Genomic DNA, 11,318 nt, shown 5'->3' on the forward strand with positions numbered 1-11,318 from the left:
GACAGAAAAATAATAAGTACTCTACAAGGTTAATATAATACTTACTCTATGGATCAGATCAGCAATTCTCAGTAACAGCTAATTGAAATATGACCATGAGGTAAAAGGTCTCTCTTGTCAGGATATGGCTAATAGAAATTAGAATTAAATCAACAAACTAAAATTCTAAGTCTGGCAAGGTACAGAAGGCTACCAGCAAAATGTGTCGTCTTCTGGAAAGGAGGGAGGCTCAACAGCTCTTTACAGTGGAGCCTGAGCCCATGGGAGGTCGGTGAAGTGAGCTCTGTAAGTACCCAATTAGCAAAGTGGGTGATGAATAAAGAGACTTGAGCTTTGATGACAGAGATGATACTACTATTCACTTGTCCTGTAAAGTATGTCTTCACGTTCAGTGATCACTACCTCAGCGTCCTCAGGGATTAAGATTATAGGAAAATTCACAGCCTGGGCCCAGACCTCCTCTTTGAGCTCGTGACACTGCACTTAGATGTCTCAAGGGCAACTCCAACTCCACCTGCAAAGAGCTGACTTCACGGTGCTCCTCCCATATCCGTCCTGCCCAGGGCCCCTGGTCGGGGGGCAAGGTCTCTCGGCCTCTCCCAGCTCAGGCCCATCACTCACAGATGTGACTGGACCCCTCCTTCAGGGCCCAGATTTCCTCATTCACCGAGTCCCACCACCCACACCTGTCCTACCAGATACTCACTGGCACTCACTCAGCAATGACTCTGTGCTGGGTACCTTGCTGCACACTGTGCACATGTGATCTCACTGGATCTCCACAGCAGTCCTGGGAGGTCGGTACATCACTGCTTTTATTGATTAGATAAATTGTTTCTCTTCCTTGAGTGCATCATCCAAAGTGACACGGCTACTGAGCCACAAAACTGGGACTGAAAACCACTTGAAAATTCTACACTCCTACACCTGGCAGCCACCCTAATCTGACTCATCACATCACCTCCTGCTGAGCCTTCTAAATGTTTCTAAGCATTCTACAAGACAAAAGTGATCTACGAGAGCACCCCACTCCCCTGCTTAAAATCTGTCAATGACTGTCCACTACCCTTAGGAGAAAGCCCCACCGGGCCTGAGCACAGCGCAACGGCCCGGCATCTGCGTTCCCTGCGCGGCCGCGCCGCCTCACCCACCACGCAGCTCTGCACTGGCTGTGTCCAGGACAGGGATGCTGACTCCGTACAACCCGGGGCTCATCTCAATCGAACAATGATCACTTTCAGTGTCCACCTTCTTCACTGCTGACTCTCAGAAAAATGTTTTCTCAGGATGAATCAGTATCTTTTTCCTTACAACTTCCCGTCATTGATAATGAGCTCCACCCAAAAGAGAGAAGACTTAATTCTCAGTCTCCTTATCTGTAAAGTGAGAATAACAAGAAAATATGTGAGGTTTTAAGAGAAATAATATTCATGTGAGGCTGAGGGACAATTCCCAACATACAGTAAGCACTCAGTATGTGCTTACTTATTATTAATAAGAATATAATGCATTCCAGCAACCTTAACTCAATGTTTTATGGCTATGTCCAACAGACTACAGACACACTGTTGGACGAACCGCTTTGAGCAGATCAGCACAAGCATACTGGGAAAGGTAAGCGCTGACTCCGGTTACAGCTGCAGCCACCCAGCACTACGGGGCGGGGGCAGTTTCTCAGACTATTACATGTTGCTTGAGCATTTAATTGTCACTAATGAATAAAGACAGGTGTTCTTTAGTCAAAGCTCCTGAAACATAAATCTTCAAAGATTGATGCAAATTAGATTTCAAGTACAACACTCTCTCTAGAAATTATTTGATAATAGTCTTAGCTACTCTGCACATCAAAAGGACATGTTCTTAATGTATCTGACTACACCGAAAGTGTTGTTTAAAAGAAATTAAGATGAAGCCATCCTAAATAAGCTCTCAGTATCATCTTCACAAAGCCCCACCCAAGGGTCTCATTTCTCACTTCCACATAGGTGTTCAGGTAGCTTAACCTGGGTCTTGGTTTCTTATGACACGGGGGTGGGAAGAGTTGTGGATAGATTTATGTTGCAAATATAAACCTAGTGTAGTTGCTGCGTAGAAATCCTAGAAATAAACAAATTGATATATAGTCCTACCCTCAAGAAGCTCAGACTTTCCATTTACAACAGCATTAAAAATAAAATGAGAGATACATTTAACAAAAATTTACAAGATTTGTACATTGAATATTTTGAAGTATCACCAAAACATTTTAAAAGATCTACATATATGGAAGACATCTCATGTTGATGGAATGGTAGACAATATTGTTAAAAATGTTAAGACTCCCCAAAGTGAGTTACAAATTCAGTGGAATCCCTATCAAAATTCCAGCTGACTTCTTTGCAAAAATTGAAAAACTTATCCCAAAATTCATATGGAAGTGCAAGGGGCCCAGGACAGCCAAAGCAATCTTGAAGAAGCAGAGCAAAGTGGGAGGACTCACTTTAAAGGGTACTAAAAACCTATAGTACTAAGTCAGTATGGTACTGGCATAAGTTTGGATAAATAAATCTATGAGACACAATAAAATCCCAGGGGGAAAAAACTTACATTTACAGTCAGTTTTCCACAAGGCTGCCAACAACACTCCATGGAAAGAATAGTCTATTCAACAAATGGTGCAGGGAAAGCTGGGTATCTGAAGGCAAAAGAATGAATCTGGAATCTGGACCCCCATATTTTATATAACAAATAAAAATTAATTCAAAATGGATCAGAGACAGAAACGTAAAAACTAAACCTATAAACTTTCTAAAAGAAGACACAGTATAAATCTTTGAGGTCCTAGGATAGGCTTTGGTTTCCTAGATACAATACGAAGAGCACAAGTGATAGACGAAAAAAGCAGATAAACTGGACTTCATCAAAATTAAAACCTTTTTGTTACAGAGGACATCATCAAGAAAGGGAAATGACAGGGGAAGGGGGTATCTCAACTGATAGAGGGCGTGCTTAGCAAGAAATATAAAATAAATCAATACATCTAATTACCTCACCTGTAAAGAAATTGTTTTAATGTTTAAAAGAACTAAAGTGAAAGCACAATCTGCAGAATAGGAGAAAAATTTTACAAAGCATGTATCTAATAAGAGATTAGTATTCAGGATATAAAACAAATGCTTACACCTGAACAATACAAAGAAAATCGACCCAATTTTTAAATTTTCCAAGGATTTAAAAAAATACACAAATGGCCAATAAGCATATGAAAAGAAGCTCAGCATCACTAGCCAAATCAAAATGAAAATGAGATCTTATTTTACAACCACCAGGATGGTTATAATCAAAACATGCACAAAAACAAGTGTTGTTCAGGAGGCAGAGATACCTCATATGCGGCCAGTGGAAAGGGACAATGGTGCAGCTTCTTTGGAGAAGTCTGTTGTTTCCTCAAAAGGTTAGAGTTATATGGCTCATCAATTTCACTCCTACATGTAGAGTCATCCCTTAGTATCCTCGGGGGGTTGGTTTCAGGAACCCCCCATCCTGGATTCCATAATCCAAGGATGTTCGAGTCCGTTTACAATCAGCCATCTGGATCTATGAAGTGGAAACTACAGATATGGCTGGCCAACTGTACAGCCAACAGAATGAAAACATATTCTCACAAAAACTTGCACATCAATATACATGGCAGTATCATTCAGAGTAGCCAAAGGTTACAAAAAATATCCATCCATCAATGAACGGATAAACAAAATTACCAAGAATAGGCCCACAAACTTTTGGTCATTGAATCTTTGACAAAGGAGGTGAGAACATACAATGGAGTAAAGACAGCCTCTTCAGAAAATGGTGTAGGGAAAACTGGACAGCTGCATGTAAATCAATGAAGTTAGACTACTCCCTCACAGCATACACAAAAATAAATTCAAAATGGCTTAAAGACTTAAACATGTAGACAAGACACTATAAACCTCTTAGAAGAAAACATAGGGAAACATCTGGCATACATCTCAGCAATGTTCTCCTAGAGCAGTCTACTCAAGCAATAGAAATACAAGCAAAAATATACAAGTAGGATGTAATTAAACTTACAAGCTTTTTCACAGCAAAGGAAACAGTAAGCAAAACAAAAAGACAACCTATAGAATGGGAGAAAATATTTGCAATAAATGAGACTGACAAGGGCTTAATTCCCAGAATCTATAAACAGCTTTTACACTTCATAAGAAAGAAAAACAAACAACTCAATCCAAAAATGGGCAGAAGACCTAAAGAAACTTTTCTCCAATGAAGACATACAAATGGCCGATAGGCACATGAAAAAATGCTCAATATCGTTATCAGAGAAATGCAAATCAAAACTGCAATCAAATATCACATCTCGCCAGTCCGAATAGCCATCATTCAGAAGTTCACAAACAATAAATGCTGGAGAGGCTGTGGAGAACAGGGAACCCTCCTACACTGTGGTGGGAATGCAGTTTGGTGGAGCCATTGTGGAAATCATTATAGAGGTTCCTCAAAAGACAAAAAATTGACCTCCCATATGACCCAGCAATCCCACTCCTAGGCACATATCCAGAAGGAACCCTAATTCAAAAAGACACCTACACCCCAATGTTCACAGCAGCACTATTTACAATAGCAAGACATGGAAACAACCTAAATGTCCACTGACAGATGCCTGGATAAAGAGGTTGTAGTATATTTGTACAATAGACTACTATTCACCCATAAAAAAATAATAAAATAATGCCATTTGTAGCAACATGAATGGACCTGGAGAATGTCATTCTAAGTGAAGTAACCCAGAAAGAGAGAGAAAAATACCATATGAGATCGCTCAGATGTGGAATCTAAAAAAAAAACAAAAAATGAAAAAACAACCAAACAAAAAGATAAACTTATCTACAGAACAGAAACAGACACAGAGACATAGAAACCAAACTATGGTTACCAGAGGGGAGAGGGTGTGGGAAGGAATAAATTGGGAGTTCAAGATTTGCAGATAGTATGTATAGAGTAAACAGCAAGTTTATACTGTATAGCACAGGAGAATATATTTAGTATCTTATAGTAACTTATGTTGAAAAAGAATATGAAAATGAATACAGGTATGTTCCTATATAAATGAAGTGTTGTGCTGTACACAAGAAACTGATGCAACATTATAAACTGACTAGAATTCAATGAAAATATTTTTAAATACACAAAAAAAGAAAAAAGATATTATCAAATCAAAAGAATAAATTACTGATTGAGGCTACAACATGGATGGACCTTGAAAGTTTATACTAAAATAAACCAGACACAAAAGGGCAAATAGTGCCCTTTTAGGTGAACTGTCTCTAAGCGTTTATTGTACTATTCCAGTACATTTTCTGGAGGTTTGAAGTCTATCAAAATCAAAATAAAATGTATTATTCATTAAAAACATAAAATGATTCCTCACAGGAGGGCTTTAATTAATAAATGCATGTAAAGCTCCTGGAACAACAATTTGCATGTCCACAGAGAGTCACTGTTGTCACTGCCACTCAGAGGGTGGTGCCAGCGCTGTTGAGGGCTGACTCCACTCGCTCCCCTTCAGAGAGGATTGAGGGCCTGGGCTCTGACAGGAAGGGTGACCATGAACATGGGTTAGACAGAGCCACTCCCCAGACTCTGCGTTACCCAGCTTTCTTATACAAACTGGTCCATCTAACATAAACACGCTACAGGGATGGATCTTACAACACAGGGAATATAGCCAATGGTTTACAATAATTATAAATGGAACATAAAAATAAAAATTGTGCAACTATTGTACACCTGAAACTTATATCATATTGTAAATCAGCTATACCTTTATAAAAAATTAAAAAATAATTTAAAAATTTTATCACTTTAGTATTCAATTCGGTTTTTAAGTAACTACTAAACAGCTTAGAAAGTATAAAATATTTAAGTGTGATAAGTTTGTTTACATATTTATTTACTTTCAGCCTCCTGCTAAAAGAGAAATTAAACAATTTTTTTAAACACAGCTTAACAACCATAACAACAAAAAGACAAAAGTGAGAGTGAAGACAAAATGGAGATTGAATACTTAAATGAAACCAGGGGAAGGTAAAGTCATAAAAATGAATGCCATGAAGTTAGGGTAAGTGTTAAAGGCCGACTAGAAATTCAGCTGTAAGATTCTTGGCAGCTAAAGCAAAAAGTAAAAGATGATGGGACGGGTGGTAGAGCTCAGTGGTAGAGCGTGTGCTTAGCGTGCACGGGGTCCTGGGTTCAAGTGCCAGGGCCTCCACGAACAGATAAATACACCTAAATACCTACCCCCTAAAGAGCCCCAAAGAAAAGAAAAAGAGAAATTTGTTTCCTAAAAAATCCTGATATTAAATTTAGATTAAATAATTGAAAAAAATAAAAGAAAAATAGAAAAGATGAGTGACACAAGCGATAATGCCCGTTAGATAAATCTGCAGTGGCTGCTGGCAGGTCCCCATGTCCCACGTGGGAAAATCTGAAACATCCTTCTCACCACTCAGAGTCATCCTCAGCCCACACCACCCCTCCCCCTGTTAAATACAGGAGCATGGGTAGGGCCCGGCCTTTGCTCTCTCTGTGTCATCACAGTGAGACAGAATGGAAGGGGGCAGAGCACAGCCATTCAAGGAAGGCCACAACAATTAACATCAAAATGGTGAAGGATTCAATGCCCAATAGGCCTTGAGGCTCAAGATGAAGAGATATAACTTCTAGCAGAGCTTGAGCTTCATTATACACCCATTGTAATAGTAACATGGTGAATTTACATGCCCCAAGGCACCATGGCCATCCCAAGGCTAGCCACAAAAGGTCACAGGGTGGGAAATGGCCAACTCCCTGGGAATCCCAGCCCCTTGCCCTTAGGCTGCTCAGTCTACTTATTAGCATATGAAACAACCAAGCCCAAGAAAACGAGCAACACAGCGTCACCTCGCGGTCACCACTCTCTCTCCCTCTTCCGAGAAGGCCCACACTCTGTCTGTGGAGTGTGTACCTACTTTTAATCTGAGCACCCGAACCCCACAACTCGTGGCCTTTCTCTTGCCTTTCAATGTGTCTCTGTGAATAAATCTACCATTACTCAACAGTGGCTTGCTCTTGAAATCTTTCCTGCAGGAAGCCAAGGACCCACGTCTGGTGGGGCACATTCCAGGGGCTCAACCAAAGCCTGGGACACAGCCCTTCTCATGCCCCACATCTGTTTTCTTGTATCAACAGGACTGGGATATGAAGGGAGTTCTGAGGCCCCAGCTAAGGGACAGAAGCAGCCCCCAGGGCTCAAAATGGCGGGCAGGCCCTCCCCCAGCAGGGTCCCTGAGGTCGGCCCTGTTCTCTGTGGTTCCCTGTTGTGCTGACCCCCTAGCCAGACAGCGTTCTCCTAGGCCTGTCCCCACAAAACCCTTCTCTCCAAAATACAAGCACATCATGTCACAGTCCTCTTATTCAACCAGAAAGTTTTCAGCGCACTTTTTCCTTCCCTAGTAAAGAATCTATCTGTCCTCCCTCCCATCCCACCACTTCTTTCTTTGTGAGAACTCTGTACTCCTCACATACCATCCTGAACGCCGCTGCCTTGCTAGCTGGGACCGAGATGCTTCAGTCTCACACAGCCTGCGTCCTTTCACTTTCCCCTTTCTACCTTAAAAAGCCTTTCCTGTGTCTCCCACCCCTCTGATTCTGAACTTCACAAAGTGCTGAGTTTGCAGTCACTGTGTGCATACCTCCCAGGTTTTGGCTAGTTTTCCTTCAAAAGATCTTCACTAAGGAGCTGCATCAAGAAGTTTAAAGAGGCTATTCTTACATCTGAGCTGAGGAGCCTGCATAAAATTTAAATGGCTTTGAAGAGAGAGTTAACCAGGGACAGAGAGGCCGCAGGTCCTAGTCAACAGTGTCATGAGGCAAAATGTTCTTCAAAGGCTCAGAGTGGCTTCTGAACACGGAGTCGGCAGGGAGGAGATGCCAGGCAGTGAGTGGGGTGAGTGACACTGGGTACGCTTCCCAGCTGGGGAAGAATTGGATTTTGTTCTAGTTTTCCAAACAATTTCTGACTACCTTTTTCTCTTATTGTCACATACCATTTCCTACGAATTAAGAAAAATCAATGTCAGTCATTTGTGCCACTTGGTAGAAGCTACACGATGCCATTCAAAGGGCTGGGATATAACAGCCACACCAGTCTAGGTTGAAAGACCAGTGGGGTTATTTCCAAGGTAATCACAGGCATGCAACAAACTCCCCAGCTTCAATTACCTCATCTCAAATGTGAGGCCAATAAAACTACCAAGCAAAGTGCGTGATGATTATGGCTGAAATCTGTTTACTAGGTAAGTGCCCGTAAGAGCTGCCGCTGAATGGGGAATGAGTATGATCAACGAGGCCAAGTCAACCTGGTCACACGCGCCCTGCCTTCCCGCGTTGGTGCAGGACCGGAGTTTGTTTAGCTGAGATGAACGCCCCCAGAGCAGCCCCGAAGGGAAATCTCCCAGCTCTGCGTGGCGAGGCGTGTTCCTTTCCTTCTCAGAGCTGATCACAATTTGCAGTCTTCTGTTTTTACATTTATCCCCTTAGTACCTGCCTCCCCTCCGGAGTTTTGCTTAAGCAGCACAGGTCCAGGTTTGTGTTGCTGCCTACTGGATATTCTGGGCTGGGAGACAGGCGACCCCACGTCTGGCTCTGGGGCTGAACCGAGAGGGCAGAAGGCCCAGGGGCCCATGCTGAACCGAGGCCCCAGCACCCAAAATTATGGTCTGACTTTGGGCAAATTACACAGTCTTCTTTACCCTGAGATTCCTCATCTGTCCATGAAAATAACTGCCCATGGCATATAGAGTTTCAAGGATTAAAGGAAATCACCAAATTCACAACCTATTCAAGGGGCTACCAGTGCATCCTCAACAGGCACACGCTACCTTTACGGCTGTGACACACGCTAAGCGGGGCGGACAGACACAGTGAACACTGCTAAGTGCCTGTTTGTTAAGTGTTTCAAGAGTGTTATAATACTGTTTACAACTTACAACAAACCCAGGAAGAAACGAATATTATAATGCACATTTCACAGATTCACCAACAGATTAAGGGAGGTTACACTCTAGTCCAAGGCCCTTTGGTGAGGAAATGGCGATTTAAACCTGTATCTGAGCCCAGGCCTGGGCTACATCTCTCTCCAATCCACCTGTCCAATACACAAGTTTGCACAGGCCAGCTCTTAAATGCAATGTGTGCCACCGTTTGTCAATGTTTGTTAGTTACCATAAACTGCTCTCAGAAACCGCTACAGAAAAGACAGGTGGACCCACATCCCTGCCAACAAAGTAGAGGAATTCTGCCTTGCCTTCTCCTGTAATGTGCAGAAACCCTTCCCTACACCACCAAATTCAAATATATGCTTCATCCGTGTTTATGTTTGCACACGGAATATTAAAGTAGAAGGTACCTGCAGTAATTCTATCTCGGTTCCTTTCCACGTATCCAGATTATCCACTCAGTCTGTGAATGAAAATACTACAATGTGAATGAAAATACTGCAACCATGTCAGGAAACAAATAATGCTGAAACCAAGTCATCAGCGGCTGCCGCCATCCCCCAGCGAGGACAGGCCTGAAGACCAGCCTCTACAGCCACTCACAACAGTGCTCTCTGAACAGAATGAGAATAATACAAGACAGGATACTTGCCCTAGATAGCTAGGTGCTTGTCTAAAGAATGAATCCAGTGAGCCCAAATGATACATAGAAAATCACTAAACTCTTTAACTTGACATACCTGGCTTTTTTTAGATAACAATGTTTTATTGTTCCAACAACCTGGTCTTTGTTGTAAAGCTCCTATATATCCTAGCTCCTCCCCAACCTCTTCGGAGCAGTCCCTCAGAGAGATCTGAGAGGCTGTCATCCCGGCTCAAGTCCTCCCGCCAAATAAACATAACTCTTAACTTTTAGGCTGCACATGTATTTCAGTCAACAGTTTTGGACACCATGAAGGGACCCAGAGCAGACTTTCTCCACCTGAACTCTCCGAGTATCCGGACCTTGGTATCAGCAGTGGCCCTTTGTGCCCATCCACATCCTCGGGGAGTCCAGATGAATTTGGGTGAGTCTATCTTGGTTCTCGGATCTCCCATATTGGCTGATAATCCTGAGTTTTATTTGGCGGTGTATCCAGGTACCTGGCCCTCCAGTTGAAAGATACTGGGGGGGAATAACCCACCCAGTGGAGACATACTGGGTGGGGCCTGGTTGAAAGATAACGGGAAACACCCATCTTTAGGAGACTTCCAAGGTGGGGCTGGTTGAAAGATACCAGGAAAATTCCCAGTGGAGACATCCAGAGTGGGTCCATGTTGAAAGACACTGGGGTCAGGACTGAGTGGTTAGGTAAGGGGCTGGTCTAATGTTTTCCTCAATTTGGTTACCTCCATTGAATTTTTCAGAATAAAAGTAAAACTCTTATGAGGAACCTTTCAACTCCAAAAATGGGACCCCCTTCCTGGCTGGTAACAGTTTTCTCGGATGACTGAGAAACTTGCAGGAGTGATATAGGCAAAGACTTCATGCCATAGAGTTGTCCCTGCGGGAAAGCCTACTAGCAATTTTATTCTGACAACCCTACGTTAGAATGGGGAATAGAACTTTCAAAAAAAAAAAAAAAAAGAAAGAAAGAAAGGAAGAAAGAAAAGGAAAAAAAGATAAAGAAATGACAGATTGCCAGCCTCCAACTAATACCCCAGCCAGGATTATATACATACAAAACTTACAAATTTAATTGGGAATTAAAAAAAAAATCTCACTCTTAAAGTAACTAAGCAAGCCTGATAAAAACATTTTTTGGAATTCTGGACTTATAAAAACCAAAACCCTTTTAGGGGGAACTTGGATTTCTCTTCCTGTGTCCTTGAAATATAAACGTTTTATCTTTCGCTGGATGTTTTATGTGTGTGTATGTATGTATATATGTGTTTCCTTTTTGTTTTTAATGGAAAATTTGGACTCTGCCATGCAAAAGGTACAAGTATTGTGTACATATGGTGGCCACACAAATAAATTGGGATTCTCAACAATCCTTTGTACCAATTTTCAGGCATTTTGCCATCTTAACCTTTGTTGCATCAGTCTGGACCATGAATTGCTTTACCTTTTGAAGAGTAAACTTTTGAATTTTATTTAGGCAGCACCCCTACTCTCATTTGGAAAAGCCTCTTCATCTTATTCGTTTAAAATCATTATATATATATAAATTGATGGCTATATGATGAATCCCTTAATTTGGAAAACCTTTTAAATTGGTGAGAGTTGAAAGAGCT

General features: G+C 41.8%; 1 long non-coding RNA gene across 1 annotated transcript; it reads right to left on the minus strand.

Moving 5' to 3' along the window:
- Nucleotides 1–2,319: 2,319 nt before the first annotated feature.
- Nucleotides 2,320–3,741, minus strand: LOC135321037 (uncharacterized). Its single transcript, XR_010380447.1, has 2 exons — nucleotides 3,365–3,741; nucleotides 2,320–2,674 (listed from the first exon to the last, which is right to left on the minus strand). It is a non-coding gene; the product is annotated as an uncharacterized LOC135321037 (long non-coding RNA).
- Between the last annotated feature and the right edge of the window lie 7,577 nt (nucleotides 3,742–11,318).

Source organism: Camelus dromedarius, chromosome 3, assembly GCF_036321535.1.
Source record: "Camelus dromedarius isolate mCamDro1 chromosome 3, mCamDro1.pat, whole genome shotgun sequence".
In the NCBI taxonomy this organism is placed as follows: Eukaryota; Metazoa; Chordata; class Mammalia; order Artiodactyla; family Camelidae; genus Camelus; species Camelus dromedarius.